Source organism: Notamacropus eugenii, chromosome 1, assembly GCF_028372415.1.
Source record: "Notamacropus eugenii isolate mMacEug1 chromosome 1, mMacEug1.pri_v2, whole genome shotgun sequence".
In the NCBI taxonomy this organism is placed as follows: Eukaryota; Metazoa; Chordata; class Mammalia; order Diprotodontia; family Macropodidae; genus Notamacropus; species Notamacropus eugenii.
This window is the reverse complement of record NC_092872.1, coordinates 356,981,058-357,006,696: the sequence shown is the minus strand read 5'-3', so window position 1 is coordinate 357,006,696 and position 25,639 is coordinate 356,981,058. Positions and strand designations below refer to the sequence as shown.

General features: G+C 39.6%; 1 protein-coding gene and 1 long non-coding RNA gene across 5 annotated transcripts in view; one reads left to right on the top strand and one right to left on the bottom strand.

The window, feature by feature from the left end:
* BCL11B (BCL11 transcription factor B) overlaps positions 1–25,639 on the bottom strand; it is a 140,176-nt gene that overhangs the window by 36,252 nt on the left and 78,285 nt on the right. The gene's annotated exons all lie outside the window — the stretch shown is intronic.
* Positions 695–11,934, top strand: LOC140518280 (uncharacterized). Its single transcript, XR_011971891.1, has 3 exons — positions 695–840; positions 6,350–6,458; positions 11,452–11,934. It is a non-coding gene; the product is annotated as an uncharacterized lncRNA (long non-coding RNA).

Below are 25,639 nucleotides of genomic sequence, written 5' to 3'. Positions count from 1 at the left end.
TCTGTGGCAGCTAATGGCCAGCGGAAGGTGTCAAGCAGCAGCATGAAGTGGGCAGTATAAAGACCTTGTGGTCAAAGACCAGTGTCCAAGTCAAATCTCTTATTGGCCTCAGTTTTCTCCTCTGAAAAATGGGGTTAATCATTTTTAGGGTCATCCTACTTCATAGGGTTAATATAAGGAAAGTGTATCAGAAACCAGGGGATTCTCATTATTAGAAATGGGGGGGGCGGTGTAGAGGGAAAAGGGAATAACCATTTGTTAAGTGCTTTACAAATGTTCTCATTGGATTCTTACAACAATCCTGTGAGATAGGTGTTGTTATTATCTTCCTTTACAGATGAGGAAACAAAGGCAGAGGTTAAGTGACTTATTCATGGTCACATAGTTAGTGACTCCAAGCCCAACACTCTAAGCCTAGAACTGCCTAGCAGCCTCATAATAAACAGTAGATATGGGATTCCTGTATATGGTCCTTGATCCTCAAAGCTAGAATTTGGCTGGTTATTAGATCTATGATAAGAGAAAGAAGTTATAACATGGTGCATGGTGAGATACAGACCTACTCACATGACTCTCTTAGAATGCTGGGGATTCAGTAGATGATGTCATAGGTGCCTTCTACCTTTAAATTCCATGATCTAATGACCTCCCCTTAGGTCATGTACTGTGCAATACTGACATGACTGCAGAGCATCTTACCTAAGGTATGATCATTTTTTTCTAGCAGAATGGATCCAAGTGGGTTCAAACTGAGAAGTCTGAACGTTATTGCCTTGATGACAATAATTCAGGTGGGTTAAATGAAAACCCTTTAAATCAAAACTCAGGAATTAAACTCAGGTAAGCTCAGTTTCTGAATCCTTCTCTCCAAAATCAGTCACTGATAGCTATCAGTTTACCGTCTTCACTTTACCAATTACTCTTTTTTTAAAAAAGGAAGAAAAAAGATACCACTGCTACCAATTGTTGTACAGAAGAAGTAATATGACCACCATATCCTTAGTCTTCCAATTTTCAGGCAGAGAGAAAGATTCAGAGATTGCTCTCAGCTTCTCAGGACTGACCAAATTCCTGTTTTGTTTTGTTTTTTCATTTTTTATCTTCTAATTGTGCTCCTGGGACAGCTAAATCTCTCAGCCACTGTAGACCTTTGTTGTTGTCGTTCAGTCTTGTCCAACTCTGTTTTCTTGGCATAGATACTGGAGTGTTTTGCCATTTCCTTCTCTAGCTCATTTATAGGAGGAATCTGAGGCAAACAGGGTTAAGTGACTTGCCCAGGGTCACACAGCTACTAAGGCCAGATTTGAACTCAGGTCTTCCTGATTTTCAGGCCTGGACTCTAACCACCACACCACCTCATTTCTCCACTGAAGACCTACCGTGCTCACTCATATTATGGTTTCTGATGCTGAATTGAGTAATACAGATGTACTAAACTGATCCCTTGGAGTGGTCAAACAGTAGTGGAAGCAGCTGACAGTCAGCTTTGTGCCTTTCCCTCATCAAGGACATCCCAAGGGAATAAGGTTTGGAAGGTTTATAGTATGGGATGATTTGAAAAAAGGGTCTTGGAATATGAATTTGAATCCCAATTCTGTCACTTAGCTGGGCATATTGCTCCAGGCAAGTCATTGAACTCAGGTTTTCCAGACGCCAAGGCTAACACTAACTCTGGGACTGCCTAGCAGCCTCATAATAGACAGTAGATATGTGGTTCCTGTATATGGTTCTTGATCTTCAAAGCTAGAATTTGGTTGGTCTTGGGTTTCCTCATTTGTAAAATGTGGATAATAATATAATATCTCAAAAATCTTATATGGTTGTTGAAGGAAGTATTTGGTAATTCAATTCAACCAATACTTATTAAGCAACTCCTATATACAAAGGACTATGTTGATATTGGTGGAGATTAAATAGTTTAAGTAAGACACGATCCCTGCTCTCATAGAGTCTTTAAGAGGATGAGACACAAAAACAGGTAACTATAATATAAAATAACACATAGAAAGTACCTTGTTCGGTTGTGTCTGACTCTTCACAACCCCATTTGGGGATTTCTTGGCAAAGATACTGGAGTGGTTTGCCGTTTCCTTCTCCAGATCATTTCACAGATGAGGAAACTGAGAGCAAATAGAGTTAATTGACTTAACCAGGGTTATACAGCTAGTAAGTGTCTGAGGCTGGATTGAATTCCTGAAGATGAATCTTCCTGACTATACCCAAAGGCACTATCCACCTTACCACCTAGCTGACCCAGAGGGTACCTTAGGTGGGGAACCTGTGGCCTGCAGGTCACATGTGGCCTTCTGGGTCCTTGGATAAAGCTTTTTGACTTTACAGAACAAATCCTTTTATTAAGAGAATTCAGTCTAAGGGCTGTACTTGAGGACCTAGAGGGCCACATGTGGCCTGGAGGCCCCAGGTTCCCCAATCCTTTGGCCTAGTCCAACCATTTTCATTTAGTAGAGAAAGAAACTACATTCAAGAGGCATAAAACAAAGTAGTATGTGAGATAACTGAATGGATGGGTCAGCAAGAGCTTCACAGAGAAAGTAAATTTTTGAGATGCTCTAATACAGAGAATTGATATAGATATGGGCCATTGTTATGCATGATTTATAAAAGATACAAGCTTTCAGAAATTTTTCCATAAAATGTAACATTCTGACAGACATTGATTTTGTCAAATTCTTATGAACTAGTTAAAATTCTGTAGCTGGTTCCCATTCCATGCATCCACATGGCACAGTAAGAAACTACAATTCTTCCTAGATAAATATCTGGAAAGTAGCAGGAAAACAATTAAAACTAGAAGCTAATAAATGATGAAGAAGCCCATGAACAGAGTCCTGGCCCACTTCCCAGTCTTCATTCATGCATCAAAAAAATCCCACAGCTCCAAGTCTTTGAGAGGGCAGCTGGGCAGTAGGGATGTCCACAGTAATATAAATGGGAATTAGATATGATCGGATATGCTCATTGCATTTTCAACAGCACATGTAATCTTCCTACTTCCCCCCTCCCCTTGGCTCTTCCCCCTCCCCACCCTGAGCCCCCTTCTCCCGGAATACATGACAAATGATCTTGTAACCAAGCAACCGAGCAGATGAGAGGTTTCAAAGTTCCAGTACATGATGGCATACAGTGGCTTCTGATCATTTCGGTAGCTGGCTCCAGTGATGGGTACCTGCTTTTCTAAGCCTAAAATAGGAACATTTTTTCCCCCATCAACTCCCAACTACTACCAATTTTGCTTTTCTAAACAGGGATGGACAGCATTTTTTTTTTCCTGTACTATGTTTATGTTGTTTACCGTATTTCTCCTTTATTGAGTTCAGACCAAGAATTCCCATCAACAAAGCAGGGATGCCACATAGTCTATGCCAGCCAGCTGTGGAAGTGTGACAGAATCCACCCTGCTTGGTGAAATTCTGCTAGTCTGTGCCCATTCCCCAGGGGTTGACCTTGACCATCAGAATATTCCCAAGACTGGTGTCCTTGCTCAATTTGCTTAAATAGTCCCACCTTGTTTTCAAAATGCTTCATTATTTCAATGGATTATAAAAAATACTCTAGTTCTGTTCTCATTACAACAGCCCCCTCCACTGGGGGATCCAGGAGGCCACATGCTAGATCATAGTACCTCTAGAGGAGCCCCATTTTTTTTACTCATTGGGCATAACGCACAAGAGAGACGTCAGCTAGGATCACCCAGTGCAGAGGCTATTGTGGGTCTCTGGTCATTATAAACTAGGAGAACTAAAATTCAGTTTTGGTAGAAGTTCAGGTCTTCTCTATCAAGCTGACCAATATTTCTCTATTGCTGCCCCTAGAGAAATGCAATCTTAGACAAATTTTCTGAAAAACTGCTTAGTGACCAAAAATACTTTTATTCTCCAGAAGGGAAGACAGATATTGAATATGGTTTAACTTTAACTATTTCTGATCAGTAAAACTGAAGCTGCTGAGCACTAAGATACCAGGAATATACTTTGAAAAACAAGGTGTCTCCCTCTCATCTTTGCACAGGTGGAGGGCTATGGGTGTGGAATATTGCATATACTGTCAGACACAGGTGAACTGCTAGTTGGTTTTGCTGAATTGATTTTTTTTCTCTTTTTTAAAAATTCATTATTAGAAAGGGATAGCTGGCCAGGTGGTGGTGGGTGGGAATGATCTATCTGGAAATACAGTGATACAAAAACAAAAGATGTCAACAAAAATGAGGATGTTAAATTGTCTTTTAAAATAAAATCAAGGTGGCTCTGAACCAACTCTTCCAAAAAATCTGAAGCTGTATTATATACCTTATAATCAAAATTTTGAAAATATTTAGCATCAGGGAATTTTTTAGAATGGTAATTGGTCAACACTGGTAATAAAACACTATTAACTAATACAGAGATCAGGAAAGACAAGAAAACTGGTTTGAATCTCTGTTTAAAGAGTAAGGCTCACGAACTGAAAGCCAGTCAGAATAGTGCAAAGCAGTGACTAGACATTTTACATTCATAGCATATCTGTCATTTTTCTTCTGAGATATCCATAATGCACGGCAAACCCACATCCCTATTCCTTATGAGGTCAAAGTATGATCTCAGTAGCACTCTGCAGAGAAAAGAGAAAGCAGGAAATGAAGACCCTGACACAGCTGAGGATATATATCATCATTGTCTCTAATAAGGTTTCATTGACAACACTAAGAAGATCTTAAACACATTCTCTCTCTTTCTCTCCCCCCTCCTTCTCTCTATCTCTTTCTCTCTCGTCTCCTTTTCTTTCTCTGTCTCTCTCTCTCTCTCTCTCTCTCTTTCTCTTTCTCTCTCTCTGTCTCTCTCTCTCTGTCTCTTTCTCTCTCTGTCTCTTTCTCTATCTCTCTTTGTCTCTGTCTCTCTGTCTCTGTCTCTCTGTCTCTGTCTCTCTGTCTCTCTGTCTCTCTCTCTCCCCACCCCCCCTTCTTCTTTTCTCTCCCTCCCTCTGTTAACTAGATAGTTTTTATTTTTAACATCTCTATTTTGGACACAGATTGGTAACTGGTAGAGAGGTCAAAGAATGTTAGAGTTAGAAGGGAATTTAGAAAAATAATCTTCTTTCATAGATCTAGAGAAATTGATGTCCATACAGCAGTAGTTAATTTAACCAAAGTCACCTAACTAATAAGTCACAGAGCCAGGATTTGAAACTAGATCTTCAGAGTCTCAGGAATTTTAATAATTTATCTGCTTTCCAGTTAATTCAGCTTTCCCCTCAGTAAACATCATCAAGTGATTCCAGATTCTTTATGAGGGGTTTTAGGAGGGAAAGGCCTGACTCCCTTAGTCAGTACCACTAGGCAGACTAAAAACAATATGGAAACAAACCCGATAAACATTTCACCCCAAATTTATAAAAAACAGCCTACCACCACACATTCAGAGGAGCAGCTATAAATCATTATGGGACTGACAAAACTCTCTCCCCTTTTAAACCCCATTTAATCTAAAGGTCTGAATAACTGGCAAGGATGCAGGGTAAGACTGATGAAGTAACAGGAATGGCAATGGATGGGTAGGGCTGACTGGGATTGCTATGGTACACACTACTCTGCTCATTCCACGAGTTACTAAACTTTTAACGTACTCAATAATTTAAAGCAACTGTCCCCAGTCTGGCTGGAGGAGATGGCACTAACCTTCTCAGGATACGGTTACTTTTCTGGTTCGATTTAGAAAGCCTTGTGTCTCCCCTAAATGCACCAGGAAAATCAACATGTAGTCTCCTCCCGGCTGCATGGGTGATGCAGCAACACATCAGTTCCCAAGGACACAAATTCACCACCGATCGGAAGGATGTTGTACACCAGGGCTATTGTCCACAAACCATTATTTGTTGAAAAACAAACAAGGGGGAACACTGCAGATACTTTTCCCCGATAACTTGCCCGGTTTCTGAAAATGTGAGATAATGAATAAAAATGTTCATTACAGAATTATTCACTTTTCTCCATGATTCACATCCCGGTAATTACCGTGACCAGTCTAATAAAAACTGCTACAAAACGAAGGTCAACTAGCAGTTAGAAGTGTTCATTTTCATTTCAATGTATTCATCTCTGGCTCCTAATGGCCTCATTTTCTCCCATGCTCTTTAATAAATACCACTGAATTACAGGTTAAATAGCTAAATTAAATTATTGCAATTACTGCGTGCAGAGCACTGAAACTGGGTTTACCTTTCCCAGTTCAATTAGAGGGGAAGTTTCAGCAGCCTCTGAATCCTGATTGCTGTCAATATACAGAATGGCTTAGAATCTATAGTAGAGCCCAGATATTTGCTTACAGAATTTTTTCTCCTCTTTTTTTTTTCTAAGGGACTGATTGGAGCACTCTAAACTGAAACAAAATCATACAATCAAAAGTGGTTTTTGGAAGGCGACCATGAAACATAATTGATTTCTTTTCAACTGAAAGGAGACTCTGGTGAGTATAGCGTGTTGTGGTATGTGTGTGTGTGTGTGTGTGTGTGTGTGTGTGTGTGTGTGTTCAGGCAAAAGAAAAATACCCATCCTCTGAAGGGAAAAGTACATTTCAATTAATATGGACTCTTTCTCTTCCGGGCCACCAGCCCAGTTATTTTTCATGTAGACATTAAAAGAAGTTCTTCATTATTTAAATAGATTCTAGCATTTGTTGATGGTGTCTCTCCACAGGATTAATTATCCAACACCCCTTATAAGACTGAGTATCTTAATAATCAGGAGTGCATGGGAAGGGGGGTAGAGTGGGAGAGAAGGTCTTACTTTCCAAATCCCACAACATATAAAGATATTTGTTGTGGAAGAGCTCCCCCTCACTTCCTCAGCCGTCTGTTTTCAAAATTCCCTAAAATATACCAAGGATGGGAAATCTTTCCTTCCTTTCTTCCTTCCTTCCTTCTCCATCTCTGTCCCTGTTTTTCTCTCTCTCTTTTCAGAGATAACAACACTCACTGTGCACACAGGAGAAAATTTAATTAGACCCATCACATGAATATTTTGACTTTTTGGTTCTATTGTCAGATTTCCTCATCAGACACAGATAAGTGGGCTTTCCCTAGCACTGAAATCAACATTTGGTGCCATGTGTCTGCCATATATGTAAAGGGAGAAATGAGCCAGTCATTTTGGAAAGGCTAAGAAGGGCTACACTGCCTCTTATTACCCCTTCTTAAAACACCTAACGAGGCAAGGGAAGCCAATACCAAGTTCTAGAAACCATATTCTAGGATCCTTGAAGCCAAGACAAAAATAAAAATAAAGGAAGCCAATAGCGTACATGCACACGTGCACACACACACATACATACACTCATATACACATGGAGAGTTAGCATTTTCAACCTATCAGTCTCAAGTGTTTACTTTGGTAAGGAACTAACTTTTAGAATCATTCATACAGGGGTAGTCCTCTCCATAAAGGGTTCAGGGCCACCTCTCTGTGGAGGCAGACTCTAAAGAGGAGGAAATCTCAAGGTTTTAGGAACAAGGAAGCTAAATACTTTCCAGAGTTGGGCATTTGATCTCTTTAGGTCTGTCTGAATGCAGCTGGACTTAGGAAAGCAGGACGAGGGTGTCTGGGAGGCTGGTAAAACATACTGCCTACACCTGTGCGTCTTCATCTGACAAAGTGCCTTGTCTTGGCACTGAGCGTAGGGGCAGCTGTGTCCAACCCCCTCCCCCAACAACCATATCAGATGGACCCATGCACAGAAATACTGTGAAACACTATTCATTTCACAGGTCTTTGTTTGACTATAAGCTTCATGAGGACAGAGACTATTTCTTGTCTGAATTTTGTCTCTCTCCCAGTACCTAGCATAGTGCTCTGGACATGGTAGGTCTTTGACAAATATTTACTAAATTAAATTTCTTGAGTTGAATTATTTCCTGAGCAGACAGATTATGGCCAAGGCCCCATGTTCAATGCTATGAAAGATACAAAGAAGATGTGATGGGGTCCTTACCCTCCAGAAGCTCATAGTCTAGCTGGATGGAAAAAGCAAATACATAAAAAGGCAAATGAAAATAATATTAATTGACATTTGCATTTATTCAGTGGGAGATCTGGGAATCCCAAGTTTGGATTCAGTCAAAGGGCCACACTTGAGGATCTAAAAGGTCACATGTGGCTTGAGAATGCAGGTTCCCCACCCTGGGGATCAAATGGTCTGAGAGAAGTTATCACAGTGGGAGTAACTGGGCATGTGCACAAATTAAAATGAAACTATATTTTTTGTACTTTTCCAATGCAACAGAGAGAACTGTAAATACCAGAAAACTTGTCCTTATGGTCTGGCATCATGAAGATCGATTGGATCAGACTGTTTAGGAGAGGTCCTTTGGCTTTGACTTGAATCAAAAAATTTCTTTGGTTAATGTCTTACAAGTAAAAAGAAGTTTGATAACTATTTCTCAGGGAGCTTTACTTTGAGATATGTCTCAATCAAGCATAATAATGGAAGAAGTTACATTAGAATAAAAAGTCACTTGCTTTTTCATCTATTTATCACAGAAGCATACAATAGGCAGAATGTTACAGAAATGATGCATGCCTAATCACACACGCACACACAGACACAGACACACACACACAGTACCAAAGAATGTGAGAGCTAAAAGGAGACTTAAGAAGTCATTTAGTCCAACCCCCTGATTTTTATAGATAAAGAAAAAAGACAAAGAAAGGACTTTTTCAGGAGCACGACAGTGAATGGGCTCTACAAATCCCAGCAAAGGTACCAATTCTGCTGCAAAAAGTGGGTTGCTATTCATCCGTATGCTCCAAGGCAGTAACATGGAAAAAGATTTCCTCTATGAGTAACTTAACATAGTTGGGGGAAATATGGGCTCCTCCAGAGAAGCATGCATTTTATGGTACATGGGTCTGAGAAGCTGGGAGTGTCTGTGTCGATCAGCAGTTGGACGTATATTATTCTAACTTTCCAGGTTCTTAAGAATTTTCCTAAACCCAGAATCAAAACCACAAAGTAACCGTTTTCCTATAAGAAGCAGCCAATACATCTCATACAAATATTTCTACATAGACACGGACTTCTGCTGCTAAAATCGTGACCACTTGTTTAAAAAAAAAACAAAAAACTATTAACTACTCAGTAACAATAGCTCGCCTATCTGTGCAAAGATTTTCATAGGAGCATTATTTTAAATTGTAACAACAACAACAACAAAAGGAAGCAACCAAAATGTTCAACAGAAGGGAATGGTTAAATTAATTGTCGGTTATTAATGTAATGGAATACTATTGTGAACTGGTAAATCTGAAGAATATAAGAAAATCTAAACTTTGTGAAACAATGCAAAGCCCTTCCCCAGCCAAAAAACAGAACATACAGTATAACCATATAAGGGGAAAAGCAAATGACAAGGAATGGACAAAAAATCTTGGCAGAGACTTAGCGGGAGTGATGGTAAAGTTGTTTTTTGCAATGAAATTAATTTAAATGCAAATAATTACAAGCAAATTTAATTAGGCGTATTTATGTTCAATATTAAGTTTATAAAACAGTTTGACATAATAGAGCTTTACTTTCAGCTAGATACACCTCTAACACATACTAGCTGTATGACCCTGGACAAGTAATTTAACCTTTCTGTGTTTTAGGCAAAACTCTCTAAAACTATGCAATGAAGGAAAGGTGCTCACCTGCATTGATAGAAAATGTTTCCTCAGCAGAGTGTCCTATACCCAAGAAATTATAGGTTCGTTCCCTCTCCAAAATCCCTCTATCAATCCCATATATAATTTAATAATAATAATATTAATAATAGCTATCATATATGTAGCACTTTAAGGTTTACAAGGTGTTTTATGTGCTATCTCATTTGATCTTCACAGCCACCTTATGAGATAAGTTATTATTATCCTCATTTTACAGATGAGGAAACTGAGGTTCCCAAGGATATAACTTGCCCAGGGTCACACAGTGAGTAGAATTTGAAGCCAGACCTTTCTGACTAATACTAGCTATTTGGTTACTTTATTTAAAAATAACAGTAGCTCAAATTTGCATCATTCTTTAAGGATTATAAATGGTGTTCTTCATGAAGCTCAGAAGTAGGTGCCAGTTTTGTTTTCCCATTTTACAGATGAAGAAACACTATAGGTTTGGGTGTTAAGTTGATAAGTGTTAGAACATGGTATTCAAAACTTCTGACTCCAAGACAGAAGACAGGTGGTTTTATCACTACACCAGCCCTTAGTGAAAACCTCTAGGTTCTTACACACAATGGATAATTCATTTTGTTTTCCCAAAAATAATTCTAACCAAAAATGGAGTAATTAAAAAGGAAGGGGGGAATGTCTATATTGCTAAGAACTTCGTCCCTGAAGATGCTTGCCTTTCCACTTTCCAAACACCTTCAGCATTTTCTACTCCCCACCTTACCAGGACTAAAAGATGCCACTTTGGGTAAGGGTATCCATTTTCTTCATATGGCCTGGGCAGCCAGGCCAGTCTGTATGGTCTAAGTAAAACAGAAATATATATAATTATCTGAGAAATCAGGACACTGCTGACTCCCAGAAAACAGTCTCTAGAGATCATATAAACCAAGCCCCTCATCTGACTGATGAGGATGCAAAGGCCACTGGAAAGGAAGTGACCTGTCTACAGTGACAGTGCCAGGATAAGAATCCAGGTCTCTTACACGCCAAGTCTGGTGGTTAGTCCTACCTAGTCACAGTGACTGCCTAAACAACCCTATCTTGAATAATTTTGGCTCACTCCCAAAAATCAGTGTTATGACCTAAATCTTCCCTGGTCCATATTTTCCAAAATCATTTCATCTTTCCTATTTGTTTTGGACAACACCAAGCTATGCTTTGTGCTACAGAGAAATAGCTTGGAAATTGGCCAATGAGGCTGCCAAGGCTAAGATCACAGTCTACCCTTTTTAAACACTTCATTAAAAACAATCCGTGGAGGCAATGACGTAATACATACAGTAGCCTTTATAATGACTCTAGAGGGAAGGAAAGTGACTTGTCTAAGTTCTCACTGAGTTTGTGGCGGATGTAAAACTAGAACTGAGGTTTCTGGATTCCAACGATGGTTAACTTTCCACCATACCAAATGACTGCTGGAAGAGGCAAGCAAGGAAACCAAGGACACAAAGTTGATCCTCAGTAAACAACCTTGACTGAATTTGCAGTTTTCTCAGTGTCAAGCACAGTTCAGTGCACATATTAGGTGCTTACTGTTTGTTGAATGAATAACTGATTGAATGATTTGTATGAGTGGTTTTCGAAGTCCTTAAGTTCCTTCCTCAAAAACTTCATGAATTTATGCTCTGCTGATTATTAGTGTCAGTACAGTGGTTAAGGGGTCCATTATCAATAACACTATTATTTTCATGACTAATCATCTAGGGGTCAGATCTTTATCTTTTTTGCATTCTTTCCCTTCCCTCTTGCAGCCCCTCTTTAGGTAGAGTGGATCTAAGCTCATGGCGACTTCAAAGGAAACTCCATGGGGGGATGGAGAAAAGACAAGAAACAGCCCCATTATTATTATTAAGGAAGCAAAAAATGAAGAACTCTGTTTTCCTCCTCTTTGTGTGTGTAAATCCTTCTGTTGTTATTAGGAATTATGCACGCATATCCCCAGGACAAAAGAGATGAAAAGATCTCACTTGACCGTAGAGATATTCCTTTAAGTATCAGAAGGAACAAGTGTCTTCTTCCATCGAATGAAACCTTTAACACTGTACCTGAGGTTCTAATTTCTTCAACACTGATTCAGTATAGAAATGACACATGGAGAAAAAAATGACACAAGGCATACGTGCTATAATTCAGGAGCAAATAACACTTCTCTGCATTTTGACATCCATGAGATGCCTTTGGTATAATGTGATAGAAACACTTTAAATAAACAATAAAAATGGTGCCAAATTCCAGTCTTGACACATCTGTAAGAGGGGCAAGATATTCGTTTCTCTGTGTCTCAGTTTCCTCATCTGTAAAATGAGGAAGGGAAGAATTCTTGTATTGCTTACCTCATGATATTGTTAAGAAAAAGACTATAATCTCAAAGTGCTCTAGTTTTAGCCATTCCATTAGAATTTTTAAGCACCTATTATGTCCAAGCACTGGGGAAATCAAAGAGAAGCAAAAGACAGCCCCTGCTCTCAAGGAATTCATAGTCTAATGGGAGAGGAAACATGCAAACAACTTTGTACAAACAAGGTACAGACAGGATAAATTAGACATAATCAGGAGAAGGAAGACTCTGGCATTAAGAGAGACCAAGAAGGGCTTTTTTTTTTCAATAGAAGATGCGACTTTAAAGGAAGCTAGAAGGCAGAGATGAGGAGGGAAAGAATTCCAGGCCAAAGCACTGCCAGTGAAAATATCTGGGGGTGGGAGAGGGAGTGCTTTTGTGGAAGGAGCAGCCAGGGGGCCAGGATCACTGGATCTCGGTTTATTTATTAATGTGAGTTTATTATTATTTCTCCTCTGCTCTACCTCCGATTCTTACTCCCTCCCTGGCCATTAAAACAGTGCCAGACAAGGTGAGGTTTGCAATAGGTCCCCTGGGGTTGTAGTGATGGGGGAACTACCCACAGAGATAGCTGCCAGTAGGGTTACCAGCTCATATCCATGGGCCTGCAGGACTCTACAAAGTGATCTCAAAATGATCTGGCAGCAAAACAATGCAAGTACTGATAGCAACTAATATTTCTATAAAACTGTAAAGTCTGTACATCACTTTCTTCACATCAGATGTTTGAGGAAAGTCATCCTGGACTCTGGACAAGTTATAAAACTCCTCAGTTCTCTAGGCAACTGCTAAGACAAGAATTTGCAGAGAAGATGCTGACCTGTACTGGTAGAAGGAGTTTGCTCATTTGGGAGTTCCCTAAATAGATGAAATCACACGTGCAGCCCCATCTCCATATATATAGAATGTACATTTATATATGTGTGTATATCTATATGTACATATATGTATATACACATATACGCTCAAATATGACTTTAGACATTTACTATCTGGGTGACCTTGCACAAATCACTTAACTTGTTTGCCTCAGTTTCCTCATCTGTAAAATGAGCTGGAGAAGGAAATCGCAAACCACTCTAGTATCTTTGCCAAGAAAAACCCAAATGGGTTCGTGAAGAGTTGGACACCAGTGAAACAACAATATCGACACAAATACATAAAATCATACATGCATACACAGGATGTCCCAAAAGTCCTAGTGTTATTTTAAGTTTTAATAGGGCATTAATTTTCAGGGCATTTTCTCTGATAATGCCCGGAATGCTCTCCCTCCTCCACTCCGACTACTGACCTCCCTTGTTTTCCTATAAGTCCCAACTAAAATCTCACCTTTCACAAGAAGTCCTCCTTAGCCCCCTTAGTAGTTCTTAAGTAGAAGCGAGTAGTTTCTACCTTCTCTCTTAATTCCAATACTTTCCCTCTTTTAATTGCTTTGTATATTACTTGCTTTGTATATATTTGTTTGCATGGCATCTCCCTCATTAAATTGTAAGCTCCTTGGGGGTAGCAACTATCTTTTGTCTCTGTTTGTATCCTCAGCATTTAGCACAGAGCCTGGAAAATAGTAGGCACTTAATAAATGTTTCTTGATGGGCTTAAATAACTTAAAACTAAGACTTTTGGGACACCCCGTATAACATTTCTCACAAGCAAGCATTCATTCTCTACTTCAAGACCTTCCCTTTCACCAGAGAAAGTAACTTGAGAAATGGATTCCTTCTAAACTGAGAGTAGATGAAGCTGCATTAAGGAGGCTGAGGAGAAGAAATGTGTGGGTAGCAGTTATGGAATGGAATATATCCATGGTACAAGTACAACAGCATTCAAAGATACCTGATAAGCACTGAGCATAATATAAATGTGCAACTTGAACTCCTGAAGGGTGTCTAATTATTTTCATCATCTTCTAACTTATCTTGAGAGTTTCAAGTCTCTATGAGCCCAATTTGCTTTGTCCCATCTCTACTTGGCAGAGAAAAAAGGAAGTAAAATCAGAGATAAGTAGTCTACCTTCTCTCCATTATTAGTTAGCATTACTCTATCCACAATGAACAATCGTCCTATCCCTTCTTTGATACTCCTTTTTTCACCAGGATACCTAAAAAACATCAGCCATCTCTTTATCCTTTAAATTACTTTTAAGTTTCAGTTTGTAGTTTTATGGCTCCTGAAAATCTGCAAAATAGTGCCACATTAAAAAAAAAATCATCTTTCTGTTACTTACCCTTGCTTTAATTTTCTGTCCATGGCTTTTAAAAATCTAAGCTGCTCCATCATTTTCTGGTAATGTTGTGAGATATATGTATTGAGACATATTTGTATAAAATATATCTACACACATATAAATAGATATAGAATCCCTAACAGATACTTTTGAAACTCAAAGGTGAGTTTACTTCTTATATTAAGAAATAAAAATAAGAGCTAATAAACTAGATAATTGCTAGTCTCAGACAAACTACATGCCAAAATGACAAAGGAATAAAAAGCAATTAACTACAGCCACTATTGATGGCTCCTCTCTGAAAAAGAGCAAAACAGTGAGTTGAAACCCAGGGCCAACAGAGAGACCGAAAGAAAATTCCTACCTGTCTTTAAGGAGTAAATGAACCACATGAACTAGCAGCAGTGCTGCAGGATACCGGTAGAGTTAGCATATACTGACTGAGCCACAATCAGTCATCTTTGAAAGACTGTAAAGAGCAGAAGATGTACCACCAGGACAGAAAAAGGCAAATACCTCCATTTTCCAAAAAGAGATTAGTATTTGCAAACTCTAAGCAGTTAGTCTGACTTATTTGGGGGGGGGCAGGTAGAGATTGGGGCAGCAGAAATCCAGGAAACTCTATTGCTCTTAAAAAAACACCAGAAAAAATTAGTAAAGAAATAGTTAATAAATGTCTAGTTTTATCATGAAAGACTAATCTTAAATCTTCTTCAGCCAAGTTAGTGGACAATAGATGAGGGGAATGCTGTGACTTATGCAGATTTTATCAAAGCGTGTAACAAAGTCCCTTAAGTTATCTTGGTACGAAGGATGGGAAATGTGGGCTAGATGACATTACAATCAGGAGGATTCAGAGCTGGTGGAAGGATCCAGCAGACCTCACAAGCCATCACTAATAGTTTTTAGTCAACTCAGGAGGAAGCCTCTAGTGCAGTGCCCTAGAGAATCTGTGCTGGTGAATGTTTGTTTCTGATGGCTTCAGTAAAAGTTGAGATAGTATGCTTATCAAATTGGCAGATGACAGAAATCTGGGAGAGACCACTAATACTGCCTGACAAAGTTAGGATTCTAAAAGATTGCAATAGGCTAGAAGGTTGGGATGAACTTACTCAGTGAAACCTGATAATAAATAAACGTGGTTTTACATTTGGGTTCAAAAAATAAACCGCACAAGTTAAAAAGGAAAGAGGTAAAGATAGTTCATCAGAAGAAGACAAAAGAGAGATGGGGGTTTTAAAGGCCTATAGTCTCAATATGAATCAAGATGAGAGGTATGATAGTCGTAAAAGCTATGTGATCTGAAGATGCTTTAAGAGATGCATCATATACAGGATTAGGAAAATGATGGCCCTGCTTTTATCCCATTCCAATCATCTCTAGACTACTGTGTTTAATTCTGAATGTTTTAGAAAAAAATAATGATAAGCTCAAGGGTGTCCAGGCTGGCAATCAGGGTGGTGAAAGAGCTTGAAATCATGACATATGTGGATCGGTTGAAAAAACTAGGGATGTTTTAGCCTACAGCAGACTAGACTAAGGGAGGACAGGATCACTCTCTTCAAATGACATGTTTGAAGGTCTGTCTGGTGGAAGAGAGATTACCCTTCTTCTACTTGGCCCTTGAGGGCAAAAGTAGGAGTAAAATAGTGAAAATTGCAGAGGTGAAGATTTTAGCTTGATGTGAGGACATATTTCCTAATTAGCTCATTTGTTTAAATGTGGAATGAGCTGCCTTAAGAGGTGGTTCCCACTTGTTAGAGATCTTTAAGTAAAGGCTGGATAACCACTTGTTGGATATGTGGAAGGGCCCCTTGGAGCTCTGAGATTCTGGGATCCTTTGATCCATACAGTGTCTGTACAGGTCCTAACAGCACAGTCACAATATTAATAACTCACTCCCTGAAAGGTGAAAGTATTTGAACCAAAATGGATACTCTCCAATGGTTTACTGATTTTGTATTCTATTTGTCTAAAAAATAAATAAATAGAGGGGTCCAAGAGTTTGATGGAGCAAATCCACATTCCGGATAGACAGACCTTCACTGAAAGCTTTTACTATGTCTCTTTCTATTTCCTGTAGTCAGATCACTCAATCAACATTTACTAAACATCTGCTATGTGCTAGGCTGTGCTATGATATAAACATATACTATATATTATATATAGCACTGTAACATAAACATATACATATATGTATACATGTATGTATATGTATGTACACATTTAGCACGTGTGTATGAGATATCAATATAAATGTATCTCTATGTCTATCTATCTATGAAACTTCCATTTCCTCATTGTCCTATAAAGTATCTCAACTGGGAGGGATCCAGAGGTCTAGACCAACCTCTGACTTCATGCAGTTAGTTCCTTGACAAGTGGTCATCCAGTCACTGTTTGAACACCTCCAGGAGAGGGAAATGACTACTTACCACACTGGTTCATTCTACTGTTGGACAGCTCTGATTTTCAGGAAGATATTCATTATACTGAACCAAGATCTGCCTCCATATAATTCCCAGCCATAGAACAGAGTCCAAGAAGAATAATCATAGAATTGGACATGATGAAAATGAAAGCTACTCTAGAGGTCACATGGTACAACCTCTCTCATTATCCACATGGATTCTCTTTTCCATATGACACTACTTCATTTATTTGAAAGAAGCTATTGTGTATTTCCATAAGTCTTCTCTTCTCCAGGCTAAAGATTCCCAGTTCCTTTCATGAATCTTCTGGCATGATAATTGGTCCCTGCATCATCCTAGTTACCCTCCTCTGGACTCACTCCAGTTTATCAACATCCTTTCAAGAATGCAATACACAGAACTGCACACAATAGCTCTGATGGGATCTGAAAAGGGCAGGGGATGATAACGAAACTGTTACCCCTCTCTCTCTGGACACCAGATTTCTATTCATGCCACCACCCGATGAATGCATTTTTTGCAGACAACATAGTACCAAACTGTAATTCTTTTTCCTTAAAGTCAAACATTTCTAAGAGGCAAAAGACACAATTTGAACAAATACGTCAAATAGACAAAACTCCTTAATCCCTGTTTATCATTTCTGACAGTTAGAAGTGGGAGGACTGGGGAGGGGGAGCCCATTTATTTGTTCACTATGATTCTCATACATCTTGGCATTTCACAAGGAAGTTATAAAAACACCCCAATGTATTAAGAAAATTAGCTTTCATTTACAAAAACCAATCAGTAAGCTAAGATCAATGACTGTAAAAGGGACAACGTGATATAGAGAAACATTATTCCTGTTAGAGAGCATCATGATGCTTTTTGCTCCTTCCTTTATGAGTTCTGCTACTTGGGGAATATGACACAATTTCACTCTGCTAATTAGCATTTCTCTATCCCTGCTTACTGTACAGAAGGGAGTTACTCCTAAGTCAATAAATCTTCCCCAGGGAAGCATGGAAGATTGGGGAGTGGGGGGAGATCTACTTTAAACAATGGCAGACAAAAGATCTGGTAAAATTTGGTATAGCTCAATCCAGGACACTGACCAATTCAGAAATGTTCACCCCAATAGGGAGAGCGAGAGGGTGACTGAGCAGGGCAGTGAGAGGTGAGTGCTGAACTTGGACTCAGAGACCCTAGAGGTAAATCCCAGTTCTATCACTTTATTACTTAAGTGACCTTGGGTAAGTTACTTACATGAGTTTCTGCATCTATAGAGTGAAAGGGATCACCTACATATATGACTTCCAAGATCCTTTCTAGCTCTTATGGTTCTAGAGTCTTTGGTTGTCTCCTGCATCTGCTAAACTCCTTCTCTGGGCAATAAAAATGTGTAAGAAAGAAGATATAGATAGGATAGAGAATGAGAGGCAAGCAAATCCACAATAATATTGGACAAGAAGATGAAGGGTGATGGTAAGAACAGGGACTGTTTTCATTTTGTTTTTGTATCATCAGTGCTCAGCCCAGTGCCTTTTACACAGTAGGTGTTTAATAAATGCTTAATTATTTGGTTGGAAAGGATAAAATAAATGTGCATTTGTATTTGAGTTCAGAAAATATCTAGAGTCCCTATGACCCACAGAGCCATTTAATGTCATGGAAGAGACAAAGATGAAAAGACAATCTGTATCATGTTGAAAGACAAGTTCAGGGGAGCCCTTAAATGTACCTTAACAGAAGGTTCCTTCTTTATTCCCCAAATAAACATAACTAACTTAGAAAAACTCATTCATTCAATCAATCAAAGAGCATCTACTAGATGCCTAGACCTAGGCTAGGACTGTGAGAGGACTCAAAGAAGCTTAAGGCTGTCCTCCAACAGCTCATGATCTACCAAAGTCCTAACCCCCACAGCTATACAGGGATAATCAGAAACATAAGGCAATGCTTGGGGAGCACTGAATGAGTCTGAAGGACCCTAAGTACTGTAGGAGCTCAGAGAAAGGAGGTCCCTTAGAGAAGAGGGGGTGGTCAGGGAAGTCTTCCTAGAAGTAACTAGTATACAAATGAGGAGGATTTTGATGAGGCAAGAGGGGAAGCATTGGCAAAGGAATGAAATTTGGTAACAGGATTGGTGAACAGACCTGCCAGGCTGTTGTGCAGGGGGAGGAGCAGGTTATAAGGTCAGAATTATGAAGCTCCTTAAATACAGTTTTCTCCCCATAAAGTGGGGGAACTTGACTACACAACAGCTAACTTCCAAATATTATGATCCAATGAGGAATTTGAAGTTTACTTGGTGACAAAAGAGAGGGAAGTGATAAGATTGAGTGAAAGTTTCCTAGATAGTCATTTTAATATTTGGATTGGCTTTTCATTCATTCACTCACTCATTCATTCATTCATTCATTCATTCATTCATTCATTCAACAAATGTTTACTAAGCACCTACAGCTTGCTATGGATGATATCAAGTTCTAGAGGAGGCATTTCAAAGATCTATGATTTCATCAGTGAGGTTATACTCCCAATGGCTGCCCTTCCCCATCTTTATCAGATGGACTTCATGAGAGGCTGCTGAGGAAAATATTCCTCCCTTGGTAGACTCTGGTAGCAAGCTTCTCAGAAATCTATCTAAACCACTCCCTGGGGACACATGTGAAAGGTCGCTGATCCCTTCTATGAAAGCCTTTTCAGCTTGTAGGACCTACCAGAGCAAGATCCCAGTATCACCTCCTAATGACAATGAGGCATCAGAGGAAGCCCTATGGATGAAGAAGTCATAACCCCTTTCCCCCAAGAAGCTAATATAACTCTTTGGTGGCACTGCTTCAGCCAAAGATAAACCACTTTAGCAAACTCATCTCAGCCCATGCCAATATATGTCAGTTGGCATTATCCACCCCACTTTCCCCAATCCTTTCTCAAGTCTCTACCCCACACTCTAGCAAGAGCATCTTACAATGTCAGTGGCTCCCAGAATCTGATCTCAATTTCCTTTGAAGAAAGAACTTTCAAGGACTGAATGTCTTCAAAGCATTTGTCCATGCTGTTCTGGTATTCAGAGGTGTGGAGAGGGAAAACCTGGATCCAGTCAGCACTGCGTTAGAGGGGCTTGCCATTCCTAGCTAATCACCAAGTTATTTATTAGCAGTTTATTAGGCAGACACTGCCACTACATGTTGGCAGCCTCTTATATTTACACCTTGCTTTCCCAAGGTCTCCTGAAGCTTTAAAGTAATAAAAGAGCCATTTCTCTGAGTTTCAGACGAGAAAGCTAACTGAAGCAAGACAACACCACAGGGCTATTTTTAAAGAGAGAGAAATGAGCTCGCCAGCTCCTGTTGGTTTGGGGAGACAGGTTTCTTCTTTATAAAACAGCACCAAAAACAACTACAACAACCAAATAAAAACAGGTACTAGAAAAGGTAATGTGCTGAGTCTCTCCAAATCCCATCCTTTCTCCCAGGCCAGAAGAGATCTTAGTTCATCTCAGTCACTGAAATTCCTCCAGGTCCATTCCGGCGGAGCTCTCCCTGATGGACATGATCTTTTTATGTCCTCCTCCAAATTTCATAGCACTCTGCATTTGACCATATTCCGTTCTGTAGTATAATTTGGTTTGCATATCTTATCTCCCCAACTAGGGCATAAATTCCATGACAGTAGTATAGAGCATGAGAGAATAACATAATTATTCTATTTCCTCGTCATCAAGCACAAAGGTTTTGCATAGCATATATACTTTTTAAGTGCCTGCTGAATGGAATTGCAGCTCATTCATTAAAGTATACACAATTAAAAATTAAACCAAATTATTTAAGGCAACAAGACTGGATCTGTGTCTTTGTTAGATACACAACTCTTTCCATTAGAAAACTGTCCAGAGTATCATGGGGTTAAGTGATTTGCTCAGTGTCACATAACCAGTACATATCAGAGATGAGTGGAATTTGGGTCTTCTTGGTTTCAAAGCCAGCTCTCTATCGACTATACCACAGCATCTCCTACTTTCATCAGCCTTGTTCAATGTCCTAAGGCATCTGAGCTAAAAAGGCCAAGAATACTTTGGGGAAGGACAGTACCAGGTGTGCAGGGAGAGTCCTGGTCTGGGCATTTTGTAAGTAAGGTGAGAGCAAAGATGGGGAAACCTTGACAAATCAGGTTTGTGGGAGGAGTAAAGGGGGAAAGGGTCCAGAAATGAGAATCTGCTTCCGTTTTAACCCAGACTACACCAAATTTGAGAGAACAGGAAGGGGAGAGAATGTGGTATTTGTGCTTTCTGACCTTCAGACACCAATTTTTATCAAGCTCCACAGTGTTGATCAAAACACACCAGCCCTATTGACATCAATGGGGAGTTCTCAGGCCATCTGAGAGCAGGACATGGCCCTGTGGTAGAAACCTACAGAGGCCGCGGAGGACATGTGATAGCACACTACTGCTGAGTCACCTACCCAACAATCACCCCAGGGCTCAGGCCACTGAACAAGGTCATTTAATAAAAGATTTCTTCCTGGCCTTCTATTGCTAGGCCCTGGGTACTGGGGAGACAATAAAGATTGATGTGACATAGTCTCTGTCCACATGGAACTTTCAGCCCAATGGTGGGGATACAACATATACAGTAATAAATGATACAGAGGAGAGTGAGAAAAGTATAAAAGCCAGATCCAGGTGATGTCAGTCAAACAGACAACAAGCATTTCTCATAATAAATATGTGCAAGGCTCTGTACTAAGCTCTGGGAATACAAAGGAAAGCAAAAAATGTGTTCCCTGCTCTCAAGAAACTCTCATTCTAATGGGAGACAAAACATTCAAACAACTACAGTAGGTACAAGCAAGATATTATACAAGTTAGTATTCTACACCTGTGGAATACGTCAGTTAAAAGTCATGGAGTGGAGAAATGGAGTCTTATCTACAACTACGAGGTAAAGAGATAGCTAGTAGTTCAATGAATGGATAGAGTGCTGGGCCTGGAGGGATGAAGAAATGGGTTCAAACCAAGCCAAGCCTCAGATACTTAACTGTATAGCCCTAGGCAAGTCATTTAACCCTGCTTATCTCAGTTTCCTCATCTGTAAAATGAGCTGGAGAAGGAAATAGCAAACCACTCTAGTATCTTTGCCAAGAAAACCCCAAATAGGGTCACAAAGAGTTGGACATGATTGAAACAAAAACAACACAGGGAATAAGGCTGGGGTGGCTGTATCATGGGTTATGTGGAGGGCACCAAAGTGTAAGAAGACTGGAAAGGTAGGAAGAGGTCTGCTTGTACAGGGCTTTAAAGGTCAAACAGAAGATTTTAATTTTGATCTTGAAAGTAATAGGAAGCTACTAGATGGGGGTTTGGAGAAGAGGTGTGACACAGTCACAAGGACTGTGTTATATAGGAAGATCACTTTGGCAGCTGAGTTGAAGATGAACTGGAATAGGAAAAGACTTTAGGTAGTGAGATCAACAGCAGGCTACTGGAATAGTCCAGGTTTGAAGCACTGAGGGTCCTTACTAGTGGTAGTTGTGTGAATGGAGAGAAGAGGATGTATACAAGAGATGCTATGAAGGAAAAGGCCTATGAGAATAAAATTCAAAGTTAGGAGCAAGAGAGTCAGGAAGGGCTTCGTGGGACAGGATAGAGCTTTAGCTGGGAACTGAAGAAAGGGAAGGCCAGAGTAAGGTCTAATAGACAGAGCACTGTCCTGAAGTCAGAAGACCTAGGCTCACATTCCACTGACCTTTGTGTCCATGGACAATTAATATTTCTGGGCTTTAACTGCCAAATAACTACTTCTTAAAGAGGTCTATTCACTCAATGGGTGTTATCTCCCATGATAGGTCAAAAGGCCTAGCCTAAAAAGGCTAAGGTCTCCCATTATGTGGTCACTGGATCCAGATGGCTCAGGAGGAGAAAGTGAGGCTGGTGACCTTGCACAGCCCTCCCTCCCTCCAAACAAAGTCAACTGCAAGTCATGTCATCATTTCTCTGATGGCATGGTCTTCTTCGAAAACGAAGGATGAACACAACAAGCCAAATGAGTAGGTTTGACTACATGGTCACTGAAGTTACTTGCAGCTTTGCATGCATGAGGCTATGATCCCTGGATCTTCCTCATGACCTAACAGAACTTCATATATACTGTATATATTTCATAAATGCCTGTTGAACTGAACTAAATTCCATCATGCAAGCTTGAACTTTCAGTTAAGGCTCAGATGTGGTAGTTAATTCTTGTTTAATGGTCATGTGTACCCATTCTGGTATCTGTTCTGTACTCATCAGATATTTCTCTGCCTTCCCAGTTGAAGTTGGAGGCTCACTGTAGATAACTCAGAAGTTTGAGGAGTGCATGTCAGTGTGGGCTCTCTCCACAGCTACCCAGGTCATCTGGTTTTTCTAAAAACAGGATCCTCAGACAAGGAGAATTAGAGCTGTTCTCTGACTATTATAGTATTAAGCCAGGGCAAGTAGCCTGTTGACGTGGAAACAAACAGGATCTTTGAGTCAGGAGGCCTAGGTCCTCTGCCCATAACTCACTGAGTGACCTTGAGCAAATCAGACTCTAAGACTAAGAAAGGGCCTAAAATGTCATGTAGTTCAATGAATATCTAAACAAAAATCCACTACATGACATATCCAGCCTTTTCTTGGAAGACCTCTATTCTCACTACTTCCCAAGGCAACATACTGCATTTTGAAATAGCTCCAATTGTTAGGAATTTGTTTTGTCTTACAATTCTAACTCTCTCCATGCCTTCCTTCTGAAAATACCTTTCATTCCCATTGCATAGCTTGTATATACAGCTATTTGCTTGTTGTCTCTCCCATCAGAATGTGAGTTTCTTAAAGGCAGAGACTATTATATATCCCCGTGCTCAGCAGTGCCTCTCTCAATAGCAATAGTGTTTCTGGATGCCATAGAAAACTGTTCACTTGTATTGAGTCTGCAGTCCATTAAGACCCCCAAATCTTTTTTTTTTTTTCCCAGATAAAACTGCAGTATTGCCAAGCCTTTCTCGTTGCACTTGTGAAGCTAATTGTTTTAAAGTCTAAATGTAAAACATTACTTTTATTTCTATCAATTTTATCTTGTTTCATCCCAATATTCTGGTCTACTGAATTTGGGGGTAATCCTGAATGTTATCCACTGTGGGTTAAGGTAGCGTCTCAGTTATTCCTCTCAACTCTGTGTTATCTGCAAGTCAGATAAGCAAGCAATCAATAAATTTTTCAAAATAATTGATGTTACCAAAAAGGTAAAATTAACTACAGATCGCTGAGGCACACAACTAGAGACATCAAACCATTAATGACTATTCATTGTGTGTTAGGCCAATCAATCAGTTTGAAATCCATCTAACTAGAATGTTTTTTAGTCAATATCTATCTATCTTGTCCATAAGAATACCACCAAAGTGCCAGCCCCACCTTTGCGAATGGAGGGGCAGAAGAATCTCAGTGGGTATGCTACAGTGCAAAAATAAAATCAGACTTTCTCAATGTGATAGTTTTTACTGATTTTTCTCCTCTTTTTTTCTTTACTATAAAGAACAACTCCCTGACAGAAGAGTGGAAATGGGAGGGATAACAATGGGAAATGTGGATGATGTAAAAATAAAAGGTATCAATAAACATGTTATTTTAAAAAGGAATAGTACAAGAGATTTAAAAAGCTCAGCTAAAATTTGGACAAATGATGAGTACAGCATTCCCATGATCTATCCATCTAATGACCCTGTCGAAAAAGAAAATGAAGCTAGTTTGGCATGTACTGTTCTTGTTGAAGCCATGCTGGCATTTTGCAATCACTGCTTCCTTTTCTAGATATTCATTAACCAACTCCTTAATAATATGTTCTGGAATTTTGTCAGGAATTCAAGTCAAACTTATCTACCTATATGCTGCAGATTCTACTGTCTTCCATTTTTAAAAAAATCAGGACATGTGCACATCCATAGCCCTGTGGTACCTCTCTTTAGTTCTGTGGTCTTTTCCCCTTATTTTTTCTTCTTTTCCTTTTCATCACTCAGATATTACTAATAGTGACTTGGAAATCAAAATTGCAGTACTTTCTGTACGCTGGGATGTGGCTCATCAAGGCCTGGTGACTTGAATTCATCAAGGAAAACCAAGTGCCCCCTACCTCCCCTATTCTGTTTCATCTCCTTATTAGTCAGTTTTGTTCTCTATTTTTAGTCCAAAAACCATTTTCCTTGGTAGGAAAAACAAGCAAAAACTAAGAGTTCAGCAGCTCTTCCTTCCCTCTTTTTCAATGACCATTGTCCCATCCCACCCAGAGAAGTATGTCTATCTTATCTTTGGTCCCTTTCTTCCCTCTAGTTTATAAGAATAGCAACAAAAATGTCACTTCTTTCAAGGCCGCAGTTTCCTTCTCTATGAAAGGAGGGGGATTTGACTAGATCTATTTGGTTTCTTTTAGAATGCAAAGCCCTGAACTACCAGGCTAATGTTTCAGAAAGGAGCTGAACTAGCTGATATCCAAGGTTCCTTCTCATTCTGCTATTCTATGGTCATAATATGCTCTCAGAAAAGAAAGGTCCTTTATGCACATTTGCATCTTCCAAATGTAAATCACAGCCTCATAAATTCAGAGCTAAAAGGGACCCCAGAAGTCATCTGGTCCAACCCCCTCAATTTAGAGATGAAGGCACTGAGGCCTAGACAGTGATTTGCCCAACTTCATACAAGAAAGTAGCCAAGCTGAAATTTGAAATGAGATCTCTTGACTCCAAATCTAGCACCTTTCTCACTGCTCCATGATGCCTCCAGCTATCTCAACTTCCAAGTCAATACTGTTCACAACACCATCCTGTCTATTATGTCTCTCAGCTCACTGGGGAAAAAGTACATTACAGAGACTGTATTTCTGTGGCTCAGTGGGTACAAACCTACACAAAGACCTAGTTCCAGACTAGCAGACTACT